The 25,562-nt window shown below is 39.1% G+C and overlaps 1 protein-coding gene and 1 long non-coding RNA gene across 5 annotated transcripts in view; one reads left to right on the top strand and one right to left on the bottom strand.

Moving 5' to 3' along the window:
- Nucleotides 1-25,562, top strand: part of LOC138745692 (uncharacterized) — a 157,377-nt gene that overhangs the window by 56,061 nt on the left and 75,754 nt on the right. For all 3 annotated transcript variants that reach the window (XR_011346413.1, XR_011346414.1, XR_011346412.1), the window contains exon 4: nucleotides 22,542-22,683. This is a non-coding gene — a long non-coding RNA (uncharacterized lncRNA). The remainder of the gene's footprint in view (nucleotides 1-22,541; nucleotides 22,684-25,562) is intronic.
- The window catches only part of LOC138745690 (equilibrative nucleobase transporter 1-like), a 72,387-nt gene continuing 65,728 nt past the window's right edge, over nucleotides 18,904-25,562 (bottom strand). For both annotated transcript variants that reach the window (XR_011346409.1, XR_011346408.1), the window contains one exon: nucleotides 18,904-19,359. The gene's annotated coding sequence lies outside the window, so the exon portion shown is untranslated. The remainder of the gene's footprint in view (nucleotides 19,360-25,562) is intronic.

Genomic DNA, 25,562 nt, shown 5'->3' with positions numbered 1-25,562 from the left:
AATTGACGTTAAGGTTGAATAGACTATTGTCTTTAAAGCAACAGCAAGAGACATACTGTCTCTTGATTCCTTTTGCAAGGCCTTTGAAGAGTGCACAAAAAAGTCATTAAAGGGTTCTTGCTTACCTAAAAACAACAGATGAACCGGCAGACGGACTTTGATGGTTTGCTGGAGAAGGTCAGTTGTTTTTATACATGAGAGAGGGACCACATATTGACCATGGGTTACCAATGGGTCAAGTGTCAACTGTTGGTCAGTGGTCAGATGTTGATGAGGGAGAAATGAACTGTTGGTCAGGGAGAGGTCTCCTGTTTGTTAAGGGTCACCTGTTGGTCAGAGATCAGCTGTTGTTCAAGGTCAGCTTTTGGTCAGGGGTCATCTTGTTCAGGAATCAACTGTTAGTCAGGTGTCACCTGTTAGCCTGGGGTGATCCATTGGTCACAGAGAGTCACTTGTTGGTTAGGAAGGAGTCTACATTGGTCAGGAAGGAGTCTACATGTTAGTCAGGGAGACATCACCTGTTGGTCAGGGTCATATGTTGGTCATGCAGTGGTCACTTGTTGGTCAAGTCACCTGTTAGTCAGGGGGTCATTTGTTGGTCAGGAAGGTGTTACCTGTGGTCGAGGGGTCTCCTGTGGGTCAGGGAGAGGTCTTCTTTTGGTCAGGAGGTCATCTATTAGTCATGGGTCACCTGTAGGTCAGGGAGATATCTCCTGCTGTTCAGAGGTCACCTGTTGGTTAGGGACAGGTAATTTTTGATCAGAGAGTGGTCACCTATTGGACAGGGGTCACACGTAGGTCAGGGTCGATTCACCTGTTGGTCCGAGAGAGATCACCTGTTGGTCAGGGAGTAATTAACCTCACTTTGATGTGACTGTGAGGATAAAGAACTGCAGATTCCATCCATCATCTGTCCCACCCCCTCTATCCCCATCTACCATCATCCATTATAGGAAGGATGTGGAAGCTATGGAGAGGGTGCAGAACAGAGTTCCCAGGAATTTGCCTGGATAGGAAAGTAAGTCTTAACCAGAGCTGACACTTTTCTCTTTGGAGTGAAGATGGATGAAAGGAGACTTAATAGAGGTCTACAAGATTCTAGCAGGCAGAGCTAGGATGAATAATATTCCTCTCGCCCTTTCTGCCCCAAGATTCCAACTGTGCAGCCCCCACATATGCTGATGTCCTCAGCCACTAGGTTTGGCCACTGATTTCACTATCAGCTCTCTACAGTGTCTATCCCTTGTCTCTTTGGATCAGATATCACTGGCAAACTGTGTTGAGAAATGGCAACGTTGTCACTTGTACAAATCTAGCGTGTTCAGCCAGTGGAGACACAGTGCTCTCCCACATGGTACTGCTGCCTAGTCCTGCTACCAACTCCTCCGAGCTGTCTTTAAACAGTTTGTTAAAGGATGGCAGAATATAGTTTTCATGGGAAGACTCTTGGCAGGGTAGAGGATGAGAGGGATCTTGACGTCCGAGTCCATAGGAGACTCAAGCAGCTGTGCAGGTTGATTTTGTGATTAAGAAGCTGATCAGTGTATTGGCCTTGATTAATCGTGGAATTGGATTTAGGAGCCACGACGTAATGTTGCAGTGATATAGGGCCATGGTCAGACCCCAGTTGGAGTAGAGTGCTCAATTCTGGTCACCTCACTACTGGAAGGATGTGGAAACCATAGAAAGTGTGCAGAGGAGATTTCCAAGGATGTTCCCTGATTTAGAGAGCATGCCTAATGAAAGCAGGTGAGTCAATTCGGGCTTTTCACCTTGGACTGACAGAGGATGAGAGGACATGATGGAGGTGTTTAAGATGATGAGAGGCATTGATGATGTGAATAGTGAGAAGGTTTTTCCCAAGATGGGAATTATCGCAACAAGAGGACACGGGTTTGGAAATCTACTTACTGATCTGAGGTCGTCTAAAAGGTAACGCTGACACTAAAAAGAAGCTAAGGAATTATTCTGGACAGATTTCAAATCCAAATCTACCCAGAGTGGACGATCAAATTTATCCAAGTCATAAACCCAAAAAATCATACAGCGAATATTAAGTGCCCGATAGCAAAATCTCAAATTCCGTAAGGCCAGACCTCCCTCCTTCTTAGGTTTCTGCAAGTGAAGCTGATTCAGTCTGATGCCCTCACCATTCCAAATATAATAGTGTGGTAAACCGCTGTCGTGCTGTGATTGGGTGCTGCTGACAGGAAATGCCTCCCGAGACCGATCCTACCCATAATTCTTTGTTTGCCTTGATCAGTCAATGAGGTTGACGGCTGTTCCAGTCTATAGTTAATAAAAGCCCATCAGTTTCATTAGTCATCAAAGATTAATTCTTCAAATCAATATCATCAAATTAAGATTTCGGAATAAAAATTGGGACAGCTGAAATAGGTATATGACAAAGTAATGTTATCATTTTAACAGCATTAATACGGCCAACCAAAGACAAAGTCAACAGGGCCCATCGAGTAAAAGATTGCTTCACAAAAGTGAATAAAGGAGCAAATTTTAATTTAAACAAATCTTTAAATTTCCTGGTGATTTTAACACCTAAGTATGTACTATACTCTTTAACAATCTTAAATGGTATATTGTCATAAATAGGATCATGTGAGTTGATTGGGAATAATTCAGTTTGATGAAAATGTAGTTTATATCCAGAAAACCCTCCCAAAATGTGATAGTAAAGCGAGCATCGCAGGGATAGAACGAGCAGGATCTCAAATAGAGACTAGAAGATCATCTGCATCTAGAGAGACGATGTCCTTTATCTCTTCCTTGAATCTCATTTGAATTACGGAGTGCAATTGCAAGGGGTTCTAACACCAGATTAAAAAGTGAAGTGTGAGGGGACGGCCTTGTCTAGTACATCGAAACAATGTGAGTGGGGAAGATTTGAGATCATTCGTAATAACTACTGCAGTTGGTTTAAAATAAAGTAACTTAATCCAGGAATTCAGTCCAAAACCAAAATTGAACCTTTCCAAAATTTCAAACAAGTATCTCCATTCAACTCTATCAAAAGTAAGGTGGACGAGCTGAAGGTGGGATAGACACTTGGCAATATGATGTGGTGGATATTAGTGAGATGTGTTTGTATGAGGGATGTGATTGGCACTTATATATTCCAGGATTTTGCTGCTTTAGATGTGAGAGAATTGGAGGGGTAGGGGGGGGAGGGTTAAGGGGGTGTGTGGCATTACTTGTCAGGGAGAATATTACAGCAGTGGTGAGGCGTGATAGATTGAAGGGCTCGTCGAGGGAGGCGGTGTGGGTGGAATGAAAACATAGAAAAAGTGAGGTTACAATTATAGGGGTGTATTATAGACCACCTAGTGGGGAGTGAGAACTAGAGGAGCAAATGTGGAAGGAAATAGCTGAGGTGTGCAATAAGCACAGAGTTGTGTTAGTTGGGGATTTTAATCTTCCTAATATAGATTGGGAGACGCCGTCAGTGAAAGGCCTGGGTGGCTTAGAATTTGTCAAATGTGTGCAGGATAGCTTGATGCAGCAATATGTTGAGGTATCCACGAGAGAGGGGGGAGTGTTGGACCTACTGTTGGGGAGCACTTTGGATCCAGTGATCATGGTACCATTAGTTTCCGCATAATTATGGAAAGGGATAGGTCTGGTCCGATGATGAAGGTCTTTGAGTGGGGGAAAGCCAGATTTGAAGAAATGAGAAGGGATTTGGAGGGTGTGGTTTGGGCTGATTTGTTTTTTTTTGTGAAGGAGGTGGAGGAGAATTGGAGGACATTTAAAAGTGAGATTTTGAAGGTGTAGAATCTTTATGTTCCTGTAAGGATAGAAGACAGGACCAGATGTTCAAGAGAGCTGTGGTTTTCAAGAGAGATTAGGAAGTTGGTTCAAGTCAAGAGGGAGGCTTACAAATGAGATTAGAGAGATATTGAATGAGTTCTTCTCATCGGTATTCACTAGGGAAAGGACTATGGAATTGTGTAGGATAAGTGAGGCAAAAGGGGTAGTTATGGAAAACATAGGGATCAGCAAAGAGGGGGTGTTCGAACTTCTGAGGTATATAAAGCTGGATAGGTCTCCAGATCCCGATGGAATTTTCCCCAGGACCTTAAGGGAAGTCAGGGAGCAAATAGCAAAGGCTCTGACAGTGATTTTTCCACAGTCACTGGAGGAGGGTGTGGTGCCGTGGGATTGGCGTGTTGCAAATGTGGTTCCTCTGTTTAAAAAGGGCTTAAGGTGTAGGCCCAGCAATTATTGGCCAGTAATTTTGACATCGGTGGTGGGTAAACTAATGGAAAGTATTTTTAGGGATAATATGTATAAGTATCGAGAGGGGCAGGGATTGATCAGCGCCATCCAACATGGGTTTGTGATGGGAAGTCATGTTTGACAAATCTTGTTGAATTTTTTGAGGAAGTGAATAGAAAAGTTGATGAAGGTAGAGCAGTAGACGTGGTCTGTTTAGATTTCAGTCAGGCTTTCGATAAGGTTCCACATGGTGAGGTAGGTTCAGTTAGTAGAGATAGATGTTGAGGTAGTCAGATGGGCACCAGAGAGTCATGGTGGACAACTGTCTGTGAGGATGGAAGTCAGTGACCAGCGGTGTGCCTCAGGGATCGGGTTTGGGTCCTTTATTGTTCATCATTTACATGAATGATTTGGATGATGGCGTGGTAAATTGGGTAGTAAATATGTGGATGATACAAAAGTGGGGGTGTTGTGGATAGTGAGGAGGGTTTTTGTGGACTGCAGAAGGATTTGGACGGCTAAGAAGAGTGGGCTGAATGGTGGCAGATGGAGTTTAATGTAGAGAAGAGAGATGTACTTCATTTTGGGAAAAATACACAAAATGAAGTGAAGGGGAGGGGGTGTTGATGAATGCAGAAGAACCAAGAGATCTTGGAATAACGGTTCAGCGTTCTTTGAGGGTGGCGACTCATGTAGATAGGCTGGTGAAGAAGGCTTTTGGTATGGTGGCCTTATAAATCGTAGCATAGAATATAGGAGGTGGGTGGAAATGTTGAGGCCAGGTTTGGAATATTGTGTGCAGTTCTTGTCTCCAAATTATAGGAAGGATATCAATAAGGTAGAGAGGGTGCAGAGAAGATTTACTAAAATGTTTCCTGGATTGCAGTATGTAGAATACGGAGAAAGTTTGAGTAGACTGGGTCTTTATTCATTGGAATGCAGAAGGTTGAGAGGCGATTTGATAGAGGTATATAAATTTATGAAGGAAATAGATAGAGTAGATGTGTATAGTCTCTTTTTTTTTAATTTTTTTTAAATTTTTCACACCATAAACCACATTGACCAAGATACATACATTTTCCTTTTCAAATATATACAGTACCATTTTCTCCCCCCCTCCCTCCTCCCATCCCTCCCTCCCTACCTCCACCCCCATCCATTTAAAGTACAAAATCTAAGATACATTAAACCATTCAAACAATGTTGTCATTCAATAAAAATAAACAAGAAATTCCACTGAGTCAATTCTTTTCATTTCCTTCTCCTTTCATTAATTTAGGTAGTGAATGTCCCCAGTAGGTTTTCTCTATTGTGTTTCATGTAAGGCTCCCATATTTGTTCAAATATTTCAATATTATTTCTTAAACTATATGTTATTTTTTCTAATGGAATACATTTATTCATTTCTATATACCATTGTTTTTTTTTTGAAATTATCTTCCAATTTCCAGGTTGACATAATACATTTTTTTGCAACGGCTAGAGCTATCATAACAAATCTTTTTTATGCACCATCCAAATCAATTCCAAATTCTTTGTTCTTTATGTTACTTAGGAGGAAGATCTCTGGATTTTTTGGTATATTGTTTTCTGTAATTTTATTTAATATATGGTTAAGATCTTCCCAAAATTTTTCTACTTTCTCACATGCCCAGATTGCATGAATTGTTGTTCCCATTTCTCTTTTACATCGAAAACATCTGTCAGATACTGTTGGGTCCCATTTATTTAACTTTTGAGGTGTAATGTATAGCCTGTGTATCCAGTTATATTGTATCATACGTAACCTCGTATTTATTGTATTTCTCATCGTTTCAGAACATAACTTCTCCCATGTTTCCTTTTTTATTTTTATATATAAACCTTGTTCCCATTTTTGCTTAGTTTTACCATTTGTTTCCTCATTCTACTTTTCTTGCAGTTTAATATACATATTTGTTATAAATCTTTTGATTATCATTGTATCTGTAATCACATATTCAAAGTTACTTCCCTCTGGTAACCTCAGACTGCTTCCTAATTTGTCTTTCAAGTAGGATCTCAATTGGTAATATGCCAGCACTGTATCTTGAGTTATATTGTATTTATCTTTCATTTGTTCAAAGGATAATAATCTATTTCCTGAAAAACAATTTTCTATTCTTTTTATCCCTTTTTTCTCCCATTCTCTAAAGGAAAGGTTATCTATTGTAAAAGGGAGTAACTTATTTTGCGTCAATATTAGTTTTGGTAATTGGTAATTTGTTTTATTTCTTTCTACATGAATCTTTTTTCCAAATATTGAGAAGATGATGTAATACTGGAGAACTCCTACGTTGTACCAATTTTTCATCCCATTTATATAATATGTGTTCAGGTATCTTTTCCCCTATTTTATCTACTTCTAATCTAGTCCAATCTGGCTTTTCCCTTGTTTGATCAAAATCTGATAGGTATCTTAATTGTGCGGCTCTATAATAATATTTAAAGTTTGGCAGTTGTAAGCCTTCTTGTTTATACCATTCTGTTAATTTATCTAGTGCTATCCTCGGTTTCCCACCTTTCCATAAAAAATTCCTTATTATGTTATTTAACTCCTTGAAGAATTTCTCTGTCAAGTGTATTGGCAATGCCTGAAATAGGTATAATATCCTTGGGAAAATGTTCATTTTAATACAGTTTATCCTTCCTATTAGTGTTAATGGTAAATCTTTCCAATGCTCTAAATCGTCCTGTAATTTTTTCATTAGTGGATAATAATTGAGTTTATATAGATGGCTGAGAATTTTATTTATTTGTATACCTAGGTATCATATTGCTTGCATTTGCCATCTTAATGGTGATTCCTTCTTAAATTTTGAGAAATCCGCATTATTCATTGGCATTGCTTCACTTTTATTTACGTTAATTTTGTAACCTGACACTTGTCCATATTCCTTCAATTTCTTATATAATTCTTTTATTGATAATTCTGGTTCTGTTAAGTATACTATAACATCATCCGCAAATAAACTGATTTTATATTCCTTGTCTTTTATTTTTATCCCTTTTATTTTATTTTCTGTTCTTATCAATTCTGCTAGTGGTTCTATAGCTAACGCGAACAATAAGGGTGTCTGTGGGCATCCCTGCCGTGTTGACCTGCTTAAGTTAAATTGCTTTGATATATATCCATTTACTGTCACTTTCGCCAATGGCCCCTTATATAATGCTTTAATCCAATTAATATACTTCTCTGGTAAACTGAATTTTTGCAATACTTTAAGTAAATAATTCCATTCTACTCTGTCAAAGGCCTTCTCTGCGTCTAAAGCAACTGCTACTGTTCGCGCTTTACTCCCTTCTACTGCATGAATTAAGTTAATAAATTTACAATTATTGTCTGTTGTGCGTCTTTTTTTAATAAATCCAGTTTGGTCTAGATTTACCATTTTAGGTACATACTCTGCCAATCTGTTTCCTAATAGTTTAGCTATTATCTTATAATCTGTGTTAAGTAATGATATCGGTCTATATGATGCTGGTGCGAGTGGATCTTTCCCTTGCTTTAGTATTACTGTAATTATTGCTGTTTTACATGAATCTGGTAAGCTTTGTGTTTTATCAATCTGGTTGATTACTTCCAGGAGGGGAGGAATTAATAAATCTTTAAATGTTTTATAGAATTCTATTGGGAATCCATCCTCTCCTGGTGTTTTATTATTTGGTAATTTTTTTATTATCTCTTGTATTTCTACTATTTCAAATGGTTCTGTTAATTTATTTTGTTCCTCTATTTGTAATTTTGGTAGTTCAATTTTAGTTAAAAATTCATGTTTTCCCTTCTTTCCCTTCCTTTTCAGTTTGGTATAATTGTTCATAGAATTCTCTAAAGTTTTCCTTGATCTCCGTTGGATTATATGTGATTTGTTTGTCTTTTTTCCTTGATGCCAATACCATTTTCTTAGGTTGTTCTGTCTTAAGCTGCCATGCTAGAATTTTGTGCGTTTTTTCCCCTAGTTCATAATATTTCTGTTTTGTCTTCATTATGTTCTTCTCCACCTTATACGTTTGTAGTGTTTCATATTTTATTTTTTTATCTGCCACTTATCTTTTAGTTGTATCTTCCTTCATTGCTAATTCTTTTTCTATATTTACTATTTCCCTTTCCAACTGCTCTGTTTACTGATTATAGTCCTTCTTCATCTTGGTTACATAACTTATTATTTGCCTTCTGATGAATGCTTTCATTGCATCCCATAGTATAAACTTATCTTTCACTGATTTCGTATTTATTTCAAAATACATTTTAATTTGTCTTTCAATTAATTCTCTAAAATCCTGCCTTTTAAGTAGCATGGAGTTTAATCTCCATCTGTACATTCTTGGAGGGATGTCCTCTAACTCTATTGTCAATATCAAGGGTGAATGGTCCGATAATATTCTAGCTTTATATTCTGTTTTTCTTACTCTATCTTGCATACGAGCTGATAACAAAAATAGGTCTATTCTTGAGTATGTTTTATGTCTAGCCGAGTAACATGAATATTCCTTTTCATTTGGGTGTTGTTTCCTCCATATATCCAAAAGTTGCATTTCTTGCATCGATTTAATTATGAATTTGGTTACTTTGTTCTTCCTGTTAATTTTTTTCCCAGTTTTGTCCATGTTTGAATCCAAATTCAGGTTGAAATCCCCTCCTATTAATATGTTCCCTTGCGTATCTGCTATCTTCAAAAAAATATCTTGCATAAACTTTTGATCTTCTTCGTTAGGTGAATATACATTGAGTAGATTCCAAAACTCCGAATATATCTGACATTTTATCATTACATATCTCCCTGCTGGATCTATTATTTCCTCTTCTATTTTAATTGGCACATTTTTACTAATTAATATAGCTACTCCTCTTGCATTTGAATTATACGATGCTGCTGTTACATGTCCTACCCAATCTCTCTTTAATTTCTTGTGCTCCAATTCAGTTAAATGTGTTTCTTGCAGAAATGCAATATCAATTTTTTCTTTTTTCAGTAAATTTAGCAGTTTCTTCCTTTTAATTTGGTTATGTATTCCGTTAATATTTAAAGTCATATAGTTCAGCGTTGCCATTTTATACTTTGTTTATCTTCCCTTTCCGTTTCTCCATCATCACCTTTCCTTCTTATCCATTTCTGCTTTCTTGTTTTGAACACTTTATAAGACAACATTTCTAAAACATCAAACATTTTCATTATTCTCCTATTTAAAACTTCTTTAACCCCATTCTCCCCTCCCCCTCCTGAGTTGTCCTTTATCCCTTGTCAGACAACCACATCTCCCCTCTCCATTTGGATTTGCGAATTCACTCGCAAACATCAGCTGATTTTGCAGTGACCGTAACTCCTCCCCACCCAGCCCCCCCCAGAAAAGATTTCAATTTTCATATGTAACAAAGGTCACTCTTTTAATTCTCTCCTTATTCCCTCTATTCCATTTCCCTCCCTTATTAATTCTTGTCTATACTCTATATATTTTCTTCTAAATACGGATACATTCATGTATGCACACTATATATATACACACATTTTCCCCTTTACACACATACATATAGATCGTGGTCATTTTTACTCTTATTACATGTCTTCATCTCTCTGCTTGTTTTGTAGTTGTTCTGCAAATTTCCTTGCTTCCTCTGGATCCGAGAATAGTCTGTTTTGTTGCCCTGGAATAACTATTTTAAGTACCGCTGGGTACTTTAACATAAATTTATATCCTTTTTTCCATAAGATCGTTTTTGCTGTATTGAACTCCTTCCTCTTCTTCAGGAGTTCAAAACTGATGTCTGGATAGAAAAAAAATTTTTGACCTTTATATTCCAGTGGCTTTTTGTCTTCTGTTACTTTCTTCATTGCTTTCTCCAATATATTTTCTCTTGTTGTATATCTTAAGAATTTTACTAAAATGGATCTTGGTTTTTGCTGCGGTTGTGGTTTCGGGGCTAAAGTTCTATGTGCCCTCTTTATTTCCATTTCTTCCTGTAATTCTGGTCGTCCTAGGACTCTGGGGATCCAATCTTTTATAAATTCTCTCATATTCTTGCCTTCTTCATCTTCCTTAAGGCCCACTATCTTTATATTATTTCTTCTATTATAGTTTTCTTTCATATCTATCTTCTGAGCTAACAGCTCCTGTGCTTCTTTAGCTTTTTTATTAGATTCTTCTAATTTCTCTTTTAAGTCTTTTATTTCCATGTCTACAAATGTTTCACATTTTTCCATATTTTCCACTCTTTTTGCCAATTCTGATATGGCCACTTCCATTTTATTCATTCTTTCTTCTGCGTTTTTATTCTTCTTTTTATCTCATCAAATTCTTGTAATTGTCATTCTTTCACTGATTCCATATATTCTTTAAAAAAAGGTTCATCCATTGTCTTGCTTTTCTCTTCTTCTTCCACTTCTTCCTGTTCTTCTTCTTCTTCTTCCTCTGGATTGACCATCTGTTGTTTCCTTGTTTTCTTTTTACCCTCTTCTTTCTTGTTGTCGTTATTGTCTGTGTTCTGCACCTGCTGCTGTGTTGCAGGTGTCTCTCTCAGCTGTGGAGATCGACTTCGCAGCTGTTCTCCCCTCCCGTCAGTGTGTTTTTTTTCATGTGCATTGCGCACTTTTACTCGGCTCTGTGAGCCATTTTTGTAGTCCCGAGCACGGGACCTCCACTGACCTGAGAGAGCGGGCTTCTCTCTCTGCGGTGGGCCTCTTCGGACAGGTAAGGCCTTCACCTTCTTCTTCCGACATTCTTTCTTCCTCTTTTCTTCCCGTTGTTTTCGACTTTTCTCTCTTCGCTGCCATTTTCTTCTCACCTTTATTTTTACTTTATTGTAAATTTTAATCTTGTACCTTTGTGTTTTGTGTGTTTTTTTTTAAACTTTTCCGGAGAGGGCTGGAATTCCCTGACCGGCCACTACTCCATCACGTGACTCCTTCACCATTTAAGATTGTTAAAGAGCATTTTATTTATTTAGGTGTTAAAATCACCAGAAATTTTAAAGATTTGGTTAAATTAAATTTTGCTCCTTTATTTGTTTTTGTGAAGCAATCTTTTACTAGATGGTCCCTGTTGACTGTCTTTGGTTGGCCGTATTAATGTTGTTAAAATGATAACATTACTTTGTCATATACCTATTTCAGATAGTCTCCTCTCCTTGAGGGTAAGAGAGATTGGAACGAGGGGTCATAAGTTAAGGGTTAGATGGCAAAATGTTAGAAGTAACACAAGAAGAAGCTTCTTCACTCAGAGAGTGGTGGCTGAGTGGGATGACCTTTCGGAAGAGGTCGTTACAGTAGGGTCAATTTTGTCATTTAACAGGAGGTTGGATGAGTACATGGATGTGAGGGTTTTTGGCAGTGAGCAGGTAGGTGAAACTAGTGGAGTTCACTTAAATCAGTGCGGCCTAGAATGGCCCATGTGGCCTGTTTTCATCCTGTAATTGTTATATGGTTATAAAAGGCTGAGGAACAGTTCCTTCCCACAGGCGGTGAGAATGGTGAATGACCAAAGGATCTGCTCACACTAACATCCGAGGCTCTAATTTGGACAAAATAGTATGTCCTTCAGAGAAAAATACTTCTCCTGTATATGTATTATTTGTTTTTATGTGTGATATGTCTGGTTTTGTGTCGGAATGTTTGCACCGAGGACCAGAGAATGCCATTTCGTCGGCTTGTGCTTGTACAGTCAGATGCCAAAAAACTGGAATTGACTTAATCCTGGCGAACTACGGCATGGAACAGGTCCTTCCATCTAATTTGTTCCCCTCGACCAACTTAGGATTAAGGGCTTGTCCCATTTCCTGCATTTGGCCCAGATTCTTCCAAGCTCTTCCCATCCATATATCTGTCTAAATATCTATTAAAATCATAATTGTACTTGCCCCCACAATTTCCTCTAGCAGCTTGTTCCAGATATGGATCGCCCTCTCAGTAACAAATTGTTCCTCAGGCACTGCAAATGTTCATTCCCATCTTAAAGCCATGCCTCAGTGACCAACACTGATTCCTGTGGCACAGCATTGGCCACATCTCTCCCAACCACCCTGTCTCCCACCATGTCATCAAAGGTTCGAATGCTACCTCCCTCCATTTGGACCTCTTTACCACATCACTGACATGAATTATGAACAGTTGGGATGATACCAGCTGCCCTTCACCGGTTTGCAAAAGACTGGTGAACAGCCATACTGTCCATATTCTGTCCATGAACTAACCCACACTCCATGTCAGTATATAGTCCTCAATCACAATCACCCATTCTCCTATTTTGTTTCATCGTCTCTCGTGAAGCACCTTTCCAAATGCCTTAAAATGGATCAACACCCAATCTGGCTCCCACTCATCTAATCTGACAATGACATCCTCAAAAGGACTGGATAGCTGAATCCAACACTATTTCCATCGCCTCTGTCTCATCCCACCATCACGTTAGATGGCCTGCTATCACTTCCTGAATGATTCATTCCAGACATTCCCCACTTTTCTCTTGCCTCGCTGACCATCTTGTTACTCTGTACCAAGAACAACGGCTGATCACCCATCTCCTGGCTCCTCACCACAGAACCTCTCAAAGGAAGAGAGGAGACTTAATAGAAGTACATAGGATGACGATGGGCTTAGATAGGATGGAGAACCAACACCTCTTCCCTGGGGCAGCAACAGCAAAAATCAGAGGGCACCTGTTGAAGGCAAGTGGAGTAAGTTAAGTGGAGATGAGAAAGGCCAGATGTTATTTTCCACAGAGTGTGGTGGGTGCCTGGAATGCATTGCCAAGGGTGGTCCTTTGTCTATAGGACAGTTGGAGTACTGTGCTCAATTCTGGTCACCTCACTACTGGAAGGATGTGGTGCAGAGTAGGTTTACAAGGATGTTGCCTGGTTTAGGGAACGTGCCTTGTGAAAGCAGGTGAGTGAACTCAGCCTTTTCTCCTTGGACTGACGGAGGATGAGAGGCGCCTGATAGAGGTGTTTAAGATAATGAGAGGCATTGATTGTTGGATAGTCAGAGGCTTTATCTCTGGGTTGAAGTGGTTGCAACAATAGGACATGGGTTTGGAAATCTACTTACTGATCTGAGGTCATCTAAAAGGTCATGCTGACCCTACAAAGAAGTGAAGGAATCATTCTAGACAGATTTCAATTCCAAATCTACCCAGTGTGGACGATCAAATTTATCCAAGTAATAAATCCAAAAAAAAATCAGTCAAGAAATATTAAGTGCCCAATAGTAAAATCAGACCACCATCCTTCTTAGGTTTCTGGAAGTGAAGCCCAATCTGATGCCTTCACCATTCCAAATATAATGGTGTGGTAAACCGATGTCGTGCTGTGATTGGGTGCTGCTGACAGGAAATGCCTCCCAAGACCGATCCTACACATAATTCTTTGTTTGCTCCCCAATCCACTCTGTCTCGATCAGTCAATGAGGGTGACGGCTGTTCCAGTCTATAGTTAATAAAAGCCCATCAGTTTCACTTCAGTCTTATGCGATTATTGATGGTGCATCAAAGATTAAATCTTAAAATCAATATCATCAAATTAAGATTTCGGAATTAAAATTTGGACAGCTTGAAATAGATTTCAAACTTTAAATAATGTTATCATTTTAACAGCATTAATACGGCCAACCAAAGACAAAGTCTACAGGGCCCATCTAGTAAAAGATTGCTTCACAAAAACAAATAAAGGAGCAAAATTTAATTTAACCAAATCTTTAAAATTCCTGGTGATTTTAACACCTAAATAAATAAAATGCTCTTTAACAATCTTAAATGGTGGAGGAGTCATGTGATGGAGTAGTGGCCGGTCAGGGAATTCCAGCCCTCTCTGGAAAAGTTGAAAAAAAAACACACAAAACACAAAGGTACCAGAATAAAAATTAAAACAAAGTAAAAGTAAAGGTGAGAAGAAAATGGCAGCGAAGAGAGAAAAGTCGAAAGCAACGGGAAGAAGAGAAGAAGAAAGAACGTCGGAAGAAGAAGGTGAAGGCCTTACCTGTCCGAGGAGGCCCGCTGCGGAGAGAGTAGCCCGCTCCCTAAGGTCGGTGGAAGTCCCAAGCTCGGGACTACAAAAATGGCTCGCGGAGCCAAGTAAAAGTGCGCAACCGCGTATGCGCATGAAAAAAACACACTGACGGGAGGGGGAACAGCTGAGGAGTCGATCTCCACAGCTGAGAGTGACAGCTGCAACACAGCAACAGGAAGAGAACACAGAAAACAACGAGAACAAGAAAGAAGAGAGCAAAAAGAAAACAAGGAAACAACAGATGGCCAACCCAGAGGAAGAAGAAGAAGAAGAGGAACAGAGAAATGGAAGAAGAAGGAAAAGGCAGGAGAATGGATACATTTTTTTTAAAGAATATATGGAATCAGTAAAAGAATGTCAATTACAAGAATTTAATGAAATAAAAAGAAGAATTAAGAGTGCAGAAGAAAAAATGAATAAAATAGAAATGGTCATATCAGAGATAGGAAAAAGAGTGGATTATGTGGAAGAACGAGAAATAATCGTAAAAATGGAAGTAGAGGACTTAAAAGATAAATTAGAAGAATCTAATAAAAAAGTTAGAGTCACATGAGCTGTTAGTTCAGAAGATAGATATAATGGAAAACTATAATAGAAGAAATAATATAAAGATAGTGGGCCTTAAGGAAGATTAAGAAGGCAAGAATATGAGAGAATTTATAAAAGATTGGATCCCCAGGGTCCTAGGAAGACCTGAATTACAGGAAGAAATGGAAATAGAGAGGGCACATAGAACACTAGCCCCGAAACCACAGCTGCAGCAAAAACCAAGATCCATTTTAGTAAAATTCTTAAGATATACAACAAGAGAAAATATATTGGAGAAAGCAATGAAGAAAATAAGAGAAGACAAAAAGCCACTGGAATACAAAGGTCAAAATTTTTTTTCTATCCAGACATAAGTTTTGAACTCCTGAAGAAGAGGAAGGAATTCAATACAGCAAAAACGATCCTATGGAAAAAAGGATATAAATTTATATTAAAGTACCCAGCGGTACTTAAAATAGTTATTCCAGGGCAACAAAACAGACTATTCTTGGATCCGGAGGAAGCACGAAAATTTGCAGAACAACTACAAAACAAGCAGAGAGATGAAGACATGTAATAAGAGTAAAAATGACCACGAACTATATGTATGTGTGTATATGGGTAATATATATATATATATATATATAGATGTGTCTCCAGAATGGAGGACCATCGCCTTCCCAAGATCGTGTTATATGGCGAGCTCTCCACTGGCCACCGTGACAGAGGTGCACCAAAGAAAAGGTACAAGGACTGCCTAAAGAAATCTCTTGGTGCCTGCCACATTGACCACCGCCAGTGGGCTGATAACGCCTCAAACCATGCATCTTGGCGCCTCACAGTTTGGCGGGCAGCAACCTCCTTTGAAGAAGACCGCAGAGCCCACCTCACTGACAAAAGGCAAAGGAGGAAAAACCCAACACCCAACCCCAACCAACCAATTTTCCCCTGCAACCGCTGCAACCGTGTCTGCCTGTCCCGCATCGGACTTGTCAGCCACAAACGAGCCTGCAGCGAACGTGGAATTTTTACCCCCTCCATAAATCTTCGTCCGCGAAGCCAAGCCAAAGAAGAATATAGATGTGTATGTATATATGTGTGTCCATGAGTGTATCCGTATTTAGAGGAAAATATATAGAGTATAGATAAGAATTAATAAGGGAATGAAAGGGAACAGAGGAAATAAGGAGGGAATTATAAGAGTGACCTTTGTTATATATGAAAATTGAAAACTTTTCCGGGGGGGCTGGGTGGGGAGGAGTTACAGTCATTGCGAAATCAGTTGATGCTTGCGAGTGAATTCGTAAATCCAAATGGAGAGGGGAGATGTGGTTGCCCGAAAAGGGATAAAGGGCAACTCAGGAAGGGGAGGTGATAGAGGGGTTAAAGAAATTTTAGATAGGAGAATAAGGGAAATGTTTGATGTTTTAGAAATGTTGTCTTATAAAGTGTTCAAAACAAGAAAGCAGAAATGGATAAGAAGGAAAGGTGATGATGAGGAAACGGAAAGGGAAGATAAACAAAGTATGAAATGGCTACGTTGAACTATATGACTTTAAATATTAACGGAATACATAACCAAATCAAAAGGAAGAAACTGCTAAATTTACTGAAAAAAGAAAAAATTGATATAGCATTCGTGCAAGAAACACATTTAACTGAAATGGAGCATAAGAAATTAAAGAGAGATTGGGTAGGACATGTAACATCAGTGTCATATAATTCAAAAGCTAGAGGAGTAGCTATATTAATCAGTAAAAATGTACCAATTTTAATAGAAGAGGAAATAATAGATCCAGCAGGGAGATATGTAATGATAAAATGTCAGATATACTCGGAGTTTTGGAATTTACTCAATGTATATTCACCTAACGAAGAAGATCAAAAATTTATGCAAGATATTTTTTTGAAGATAGCAGACACGCAAGGGAACATATTAATAGGAGGGGATTTCAACTTTAATTTGGATTCAAATATGGATAAAACTGGGAAAAAAATTAACAGAAAGAACAAAGTAACCAAATTTATAATTAAATCGATGCAAGAAATGCAACTTTTGGATATATGGAGGAAACAACACCCAAAGGAAAAGGAATATTCATATTATTCGGGTAGACATAAAACATACTCAGCTCGTATGGAAGACAGAGTAAGAAAAACAGAATATAAAGCTAGAATATTATCGGACCATTCACCCTTGATATTGACAATATCCAAGAATGTATAGATGGAGATTAAACTCAGACCCTCCATATTTAAAAGGTTGGGGCCAACAGAATTGATATGGTAGGTCACAGGAGGGTTAAGTTTAGATCGACAGAGCGCATGTGTTCAGCAAAATGGCCATCCAGTCTGTATTTGGTCTTGCTGATATCGAGGTCAACTGAGTCTACCAAATATAGTAGATGAGGTTGGATGGGATGCATGTGAAACACTGCCTCACCTCGAAGGTATGATTGTGGCCTTGGATGGAGGTGAGAGGAGATGTAGGTACAAGTTTGGCAATTTCTGCAGTTCCAATAGAGAGTGCATCAGGTGGTGGTGGGAGGAGAGGGTAGTGCTGTCGAGGGAGTCACAGAAAGACATAACCCTGTGAAAAGAGGATATGAGTGGAGCGGGTTAGATGTTGCAGGTTAGAGGATGGTGCTGAAGTTGGAAGTGTCCAAGGATAACATGTCAGATGTGGCAGCTGATAGGTGGTAAGTGAGAAACCTGTGGGATTCTGTCATTGTTCTGCTGGAGAGGAGGTGGGGTAAGGGCAGAAAGAGAATTGGAGATAAGGGTGTAGGCTTTTCCAATGACAGTATGGGGGAATCAGCATTTATTGAAGAAATAAGACATTTTGGGTATCCTGGAGTAGAAGTCCTCATCTTGGGAATTTTACAGGCCCAGAGGACCCCAAAACCTAGCAGCAATAGAAAATCACCAAGACAAATGGATACTTAAACATCATTTTTAATTTTCTTTGAACAAAAAAACAGGATCAAACTTTAATTTAAAACTATTAACTTAATAGCCTCACATTACCCCGTTCTAATTCTAAGTGCAGGTGTATTTAATGTGTATAAAGTTCTCGTACACAACTCCAAGTTCACCTGTGTCTCTCAATTCTTAAACTGTGCACAGAATTCAACATTTATGAATTTTCACCAAGCTCTGGTACTTAAAAGTAATTGTTTACCCTCCAGGAAGGCTCTTTTTGGTTTCAGAGAGGACTTACTTGGTCATTGGACGCACAAAAACTGATTCCCTCTGATCAACCACTTTGGGGTCTTGCCAAAGAAACCCATCAGGGTTTTCCAAATGATAACCTCTTCTGCAGGTCACCATAGAGTTCCTTTTGTTTCCCTTATTTCAGGTGAAACACTCGAGCCAGCTATTTCCTCTTGTATGGACGACAAAGTTTTTCAACAGGCTGAACTCAGAACTCACAACCCACCTACAAAATGGGTTTCAACAAGATGCCAGCTTGCCCTCTCACTCTCTCTCTCTCCTCTCTCTCTCTCTCTCTCTCTCTCTCTCTCTCTCTCTCTCTCTCTTAGAAAAAGTCTATTTGGTGTCATCTCTCTGATTGCAAAACCACTTGACCTTCTTAGAACAGCAAACTGGAACATGCTTTTGAAATTCTTTAACAAAGCAATCTCATTGTTTTGTCTTTGCAAAGGCTCTCGGTGCCTGCATGACTCACTCTCAGCAAAGCCTTTGCAATTTAAATAAGAGCTGTTTTGTGAAGTGTTTGTGTTTGTTTGTGACCTACACGACTCCTACAATCCATCTCTTTCAAAAACATATCTATATACAATGTAAAATGTATAATCTGTCACAGGACAAATGCATTAGAGGAGCTGTGATAAAACCAATGGTGTCCTTGCAAACTAAAAGTGGGAAGAGGTATACAGTTAGTTCTGGTGAGTGGAGTTTGTAATAGTTGAAATGTGAAACTCTCTCTCTAGTTCAGGAGACAATTTACTGTCATGTAATTAAAGTGTCATATCACATAAAATTGCTTTTTTCCTGCTGTCAGGCAGACAGATTTGCCATTGGCAGAAATTGCTGAAATGACTCTTGTAGTCTGAGAAAGAAGCAAAAGAGAATCATGCTCTCCCCCCCCCCCCCCCCACCCAACCATCCCAAACCCTGGGCCAAGTCACTGAGGGTCTGTGGATTCTCTTTCAATGCTCACAGACCAATCCAAGTCATTTGCAATGTGAGCTCCACTTTTGAACCTCTAACACGATTAGGAACCATTTAGCACCCACTCGTATCCCAAGTCTGATACCTGATACACTTTTAGCCAGCTTGGAATCAGTCTCTAGCAATCCACAGCCTAGTGTGAGTTCCTTGACTACTTTGTCCGGAAGCCCATAGCCTGCATGGGTTCCTCTCCTCAAGTCACCAACAGCCTGCCACCTATGTGGGTCCTTCAGCTGCAAAACCCCTCACTGGTCTGCTTCCATGGTCACTGACTCGTGGAATGAATCCTCTGCTTCTCAGATGTTGATGGGGTGTGGTCTTCCTGTTTTCAGGTGCCCTGTGTTAGTCCTCCACTTCCCCAGAGTTCACAGTGGCGAGGAAATCTAACACATCTAAATAAAAATAACAATTTTACCACTTAGAGGAGATTCTTACATATCTAGAGGGATGGAAAGGGCATTATTACAAATTGAAGCTTAATATTTGAATATTCAGGTGCTAAATTTGCAAAAGCATCGAGTATATATTTCTCAACCTAAATGTAATTTTTTCTAAAGGAATACAATTTTGAATGTTTGCATGTCATCTTGGCATCTCTAAAAATATATCTGATTTCCAAGTAAGTGCAATACATTTCCTCATCACCGCAAATGCTAATTTAACAAATTTCAATTGATATATTAATAGTTTTAATTTGGGCCTTGTTCCTTCAATATTTCCTAATAAAAATAAAGTTGAATTTTGCAGAGAAACAACGCCTGTAACTTGTTCCACAAAATTTGTAATTTTCCCCAAAAAGATCTTGCATTAGGACAAAGCTAAGTTGAATGCAAGAAAGTTGCGACATCTTCACCACACCTCAAACATTGATCTGATAATTCTGATTTTAGTCTATTCATTTTCTCTGGTGTAAGAAGTAACTGTAGAAGAAAAACTAGTTGTGAATTCCGTCCTCACTGCTGCAGTGTGGAACGCTGGTCACTAGTTCCAGACTGCTGAGTTGAAGTGAATTAATACAACTCCCCTGGATCACATGATCTCTGTTTCCAAATCAGCTTCCTGTCGAGCTTTTCAAATCCAAGTGCGAGTTACTTGACTCCAGGTGCAGCTTTCAGATAAATTCCTTGCTGACATTTGCTACATGACTGATGTAAAAACAATTATACTGAAGTAATTTATATCTTACATTGAGATCCTTATATGGATTTACCCATATTTGCCAATCAATTACAATATTCAGATCCATTTCCCACCTTTGTCTGGACTTATGAACACATCGAAGTAAATTTTTTAACAATTCCTCTTTATAAGGAATTTCTATTTCAGTACAACATGGTTGGTCCTAACTTATCCTTCAAATATGCTCTTGGGTGGAAATAGCAAAAAAAGTTGCTATGAGTTATACGATATTTATTTCTCAGTTGCTCAAATAACATTAATTGACCCCTTTCATAACAATCTTCAACATTTATAATCCCCTTACGAAACCAGCTATCCAGAAATTGATGATCCTTTGAAAAAGAGGCGAAGATTTTGAATCAAAGCCATTCTGGGTGATGTACATCCACTTAAACCAATTTCATCATTTATTTTATTCCATATATTAATCAAATGTTTCAACAATGGTGTATCTTTATCACCAACCATTAATTTCGATTCCCACCTGGATATAAATTCTTCTGCTTTTCCTCTCTTTTATTTTATTTGATACAATTTTAACCCATGGCAATTATTCCCTTTCAAACAAAGAAGCAAGAAATTTCATTTGAGCAGCTGGACACTAATTTTTAAAATGAGGAAGCTGTAGTCGTGTCAATGTAGAATTTGCATTGAGAGAAACGCAGCTGTCTTTAGCTACCTTATTGAATTGGCTAAAATGGCAGAACATGAGAGCAAATGTCCCAGAGGAGTGTGGGTCACTTATAACATGGGATTCATTCGGAAATGTGTTCACATGACATAAACTCATGATGCAGACTGTTTTCTAAGAATGGAATACAAGAGGAAGGTTGACTAGGACTCCAGCAGGATATAGATTACAAGATATAGGAGCAGAAGTCAGCCCATGGCCCAACTTTCTCCCCTTAACCCTTGATTCTTTGATGAATCAAATACCTGTCAATCTCTGTCTTAAATACACCCAATTACCTCATTTCCACAGATTCATGACCCACTGACAAAATCAATTCTTCCACATCAGTTTTAAATTGACACCCTTTTATCATGAAATTATGATCTCTTGTCCTAGAATCCTCTAACATGGGAAACATCTTTGCCATATGTTCTCTGTACAGGCCTTCCAGCATTTGAAATGCCTCTGAGGTCCCCCTTATCCTTCTGTACTCCAACTAGTACAGTCGAAGAGTTGACAATTGTTCCTCATACACTAACCCTTTCATTCCTGATATCATTCCAGTAAATCATCTCTGGCCTTCTCCAACACCAGCACATCTTTTCTCAAATACGGCACCCAAAACTCTAAACCTGATTGAATGGAAAGGCAATTCTCTAATAACACAAACACAACAGTTAAATGATATTATGTCTTGTTGAAAATTACAAAAAATTATTAAAGAGTCAAATAAAAATTTCAAAAGATGCCGGGGCTCATTTATGGACTCTTATCATAACCGAAAGAATTCGGGTTGTTCTGCTGTGTTACGAGACCAGAAGATCCCAAAACCCACAGCAATAGATATTCACCAAGACAAATGGTTACTTAAACAAAAGTTGATTTTAATTATCTTTTAACATGAAAATGGAATTACACTTTAACTTACTTACTTTACCTAACTTACCCCGCTTCTAATTCTAAGTGCACCTGTGTGTAAGTTCAGAAAAGTTCTTTGGTTCACAGTCCAATCTCACTTCTCATTCCTTCAAGTTCATTGGTTGCAGGCCATTCTTATACTGTGCACAGAATTTAACATATATAAAGTTCACTAGGTTTGGTGCTTGAAAGGTAAATAATTACTGTTCAGAAATGTTCTTGTTGATTTTCAGAGAGAGCTGTGTTGTTCAGTGAAGTATTAGGGTGGTTTTTACTCAACATACCAGCATCTGAAGTCCGTTATCTCTTCAGAAAACTTCAGATAGCTTTAGCATGGAGCAGAGTTGAGCCAGGATTGCGCAGGTATTTAAGGGAGTGTATGGGCAGGCTTTGTTCTGGACAAAAATCTCACCAAATGACACCTCTTGAAATCAAGATTATATCCATTTTGAGGAACAGAACAGGAGTTGTTCAACAAGAGCCTGGTGCTCCCTGAGGAGTTTTCTTTCAATCGTGGAAATGATTTTTTTAAGAAGCCCCTTAATCTTCCTGATACAGGTCTTTGTATTTAACTTTCAGGTTGCTATCTGTTGTTAACTTGGAGGCCTTTAATAGTGTGTCTGGGTGGAATCTTTGCTTTAACCAAGCAGTTCTCTTGCAATTTTCCAGCTGTAGGATGCAGTGCAGTTGCTTGCAAGTTTAGCAAGTGGGATTATGATGTGAAACTGCAAATCGTAGTGTCATTTTTGTGTTTGAAAATGCAAATGTGAAAATTTTAACTTTGGTCTCCTTGGTTTGCTTAAGTTTACAGAGGAGACGTTGGGTCAAGCTGAGAAGAGAGAGGCTGGATGCCCATTTGGGGAATTGGCTGGGCAAAGCAGAAAGCACAAAACATGGGACTGAAAAAATAATGAAACAGACTGAAGTGCCGTTGAACCAAACCCAGGTAAAGAATTTAATTTTGTGCAGCGTACTTTAGTAACCAAACAATTTGGGCTTTTAGTGGTGACCTATTTAAATGAACAAAATCTGATTAGAATTGAAGTTTATGGAATGTTTGGAAGTTACCACAAAAAAATGGAGCATATAAATTAGATGTTGTAATTAAGATAAATGAACAATACAATGAGCCTGGTGTCACAGTATCTGCCTCCCTCTACCATACATCACCATTAAACCTTCTCCCCAATATGAACCTGATGTCACAGTATAGGCCAGAATTTATTGTACATCACTGTTAAATCTTCTCACTACAGTGAATCCGGTGTCAGCAGTATCTGTCAAAGTTAACTGTACATCATCTTCAGCATTCTTCCTACTCTGAACCCGGTGCCACAGTTTCTGTCCCAGTCTACTGTACATCACCATTAAACGTTCTCCGCACTGTGAACTTGTTATCACAGAATCTGCCACAGTTTATTGTACATAACGTTAAACATTCTCCCCACTGTGAACCTAGTGTCACAGTATCTGACACAGTTTATTGTACATCACGTTAAACATTCTCCCCACTGTGAACCTAGTGTCACAGTATCTGACACAGTTTATCGTACATTACTGTTAAACATTCTTCCCAATGTGAACTGGTATCACAGTATCTGCCACAGTTTATTGTATATCACGTTAAACATTCTCCCAACTGTGAACCATTTGTTACTGTTTCTGCCACAGTTTATCGTACATCACAGTTTAACCTTCTCCCGACTGTGAACTCGGTTTTACTGTATCTCCCACAGTTTACCGTACTTCACCGTTAAACCTTCTCCCAATGTGAAAGTGCTTTTCACAGTATCTGACACAGTTTATAGAACATCACTGTTAAACCTTCTCATGACTGTGAATCCTGTCTCACAGATTCTGCCTCATTCAAATGTAGATCAATGTTAAACCTTCTCCCCCCTGTGAACCTGGTGTTACAGTACCTACCTAAGTCTATTGTTCATCACCGTTAAAACCTACCCACTGTGAATCTAGTGTCACAGTATCAGCCACAGTTTATTGTACATCTTGTTAAACATTCTCCCCACTGTGAACCTGGTGTCACAGTATCTGACACAGTTTATCGTACATTAATGTTAAACATTTTCATTCCCGTGAACCCATTGTCTCAGTATCTATCTCAGTCCACCGTACATCACCGATAAACATTCTCCCCCCTGTGAAGCTGGTGTCAGAGTATCTGCATACATCTATCGTACATCACCGTTAAACATTCTCCCAGCAGTGAAAACAGTGTCACTTTCTCTGTCACAGTTTATCAAACAGAAATGTTAAACATTCTCCCCACCGTCAACCCGGTCCATGTCCCAGCATCTACCTCAGTTTCTCGTGAATCACCAGTAAATCTTTTCCCCACTGTGAGGCCGGTTTTACTGTACCTACCACAGTTATCGTACATCACCATTAAACCTTCTCCGCTCTGTGCACCTAGATCACGGTATCTACCTCAATTCACCGTATATCATCATTAAATCTTCTCCCCACTGTGAATACAGTGTCACAGTATCTGTCTCAGTCTACCGTACATCACTGTTAAACCTTATTCCCCACTGTGCACCTGGTGTCACAGTATCTATCTCAATTTACCGTACATCACCATTAAACCTTCTCCGCTCTGTGCACCTAGATCACGGTATCTACCTCAATTCACCGTATATCATCATTAAATCTTCTCCCCACTGTGAATACAGTGTCACAGTATCTGCCTCAGTCTACCGTACTTCACTGTTAAACCTTATTCCCCACTGTGAACCTGGTGTCACAGTATCCACCTCAATATAACTTATATCACCCATAGACCTTCTCCCCACTGTGAACCCAGTGAAATAATATCTGCCTCAGTCTTTTGAAAATCAACATTAAAATTTCTCCCCACTGTTAACTCTGTGTCTCTGTATCTGCAACATGTATACCGTGTCACGTTTAAACCTCTTCCGCACTGTGAACCTGGTGTCACACTACCTGCCACAGTTAATTGAACCTGACTGTTAAACCTCCTCACTAATGTGAACCCGGTTTCACAGTATCCCTCTCAGTCTCCCATCCCCTCTGTGAATTGGGTATAACAGTATATGCCAGAGTTTATTATACATCACTGGTAAACCTCCCCACTTTGAACCAGGTGTCATAATATCTGTCTCCATGCACTGTACATCACCATTAAAGCTTCCCCCCCACTGTGAACCTAGTGAAACATTATCTGACACATTTTATCATACAACACTGTTAAACCTCTCATTGCTATATAACCATATACAGCACAGAACAGGCCAGTGTGGCCCCACTGGTTCATGCCGGAACAAATCCCCACCCTCCAAGTTCCACTGACCAGCACCTGGTCCATACCCCTCCAATCCTCTCCCCTCCATGTAATTATCCAGTCTTATATTTAATGTAAATAACGTCCCTGCTTCAATCACCTCTGTTGGAAGCTTATTCCACATCCCAAACACCCTTTGCATCAAGAAATTCCCCCTCATGTTCCCTTTATAATTTTCCCCCTTCAACTCAAACCATGGCCTCTGCTTTGAATATCCCCCACTCTTAATTGAAAAAGCCTATCCACATTTACTCTGTCTGTCCCTTTTAACATCTTGAACACCTCCATCAAATCCCTCCCTTAATCTTCTACGCTCCAGAGAAAAAAGCCCCAGGCTGCTCAACTTTTCTCTGTAACTTAAACCCTGAAATCCTGTCAACATTCTCGTGAACCTTCTCTGCACTCTCTCTATTTTGTTTATATCTTTCCTATAATTCGGTGACCAAAACTGCACACAGTATTCCAAATTTGGCCTCACTGATGCCTTGTACAATTTCATCATAACA

Source organism: Narcine bancroftii, chromosome 11 (assembly GCF_036971445.1).
Source record: "Narcine bancroftii isolate sNarBan1 chromosome 11, sNarBan1.hap1, whole genome shotgun sequence".
NCBI lineage: Eukaryota > Metazoa > Chordata > Chondrichthyes > Torpediniformes > Narcinidae > Narcine > Narcine bancroftii.
Note: the sequence above shows the minus strand (reverse complement) of the source record. Positions and strands in the feature narration are given on the sequence as shown.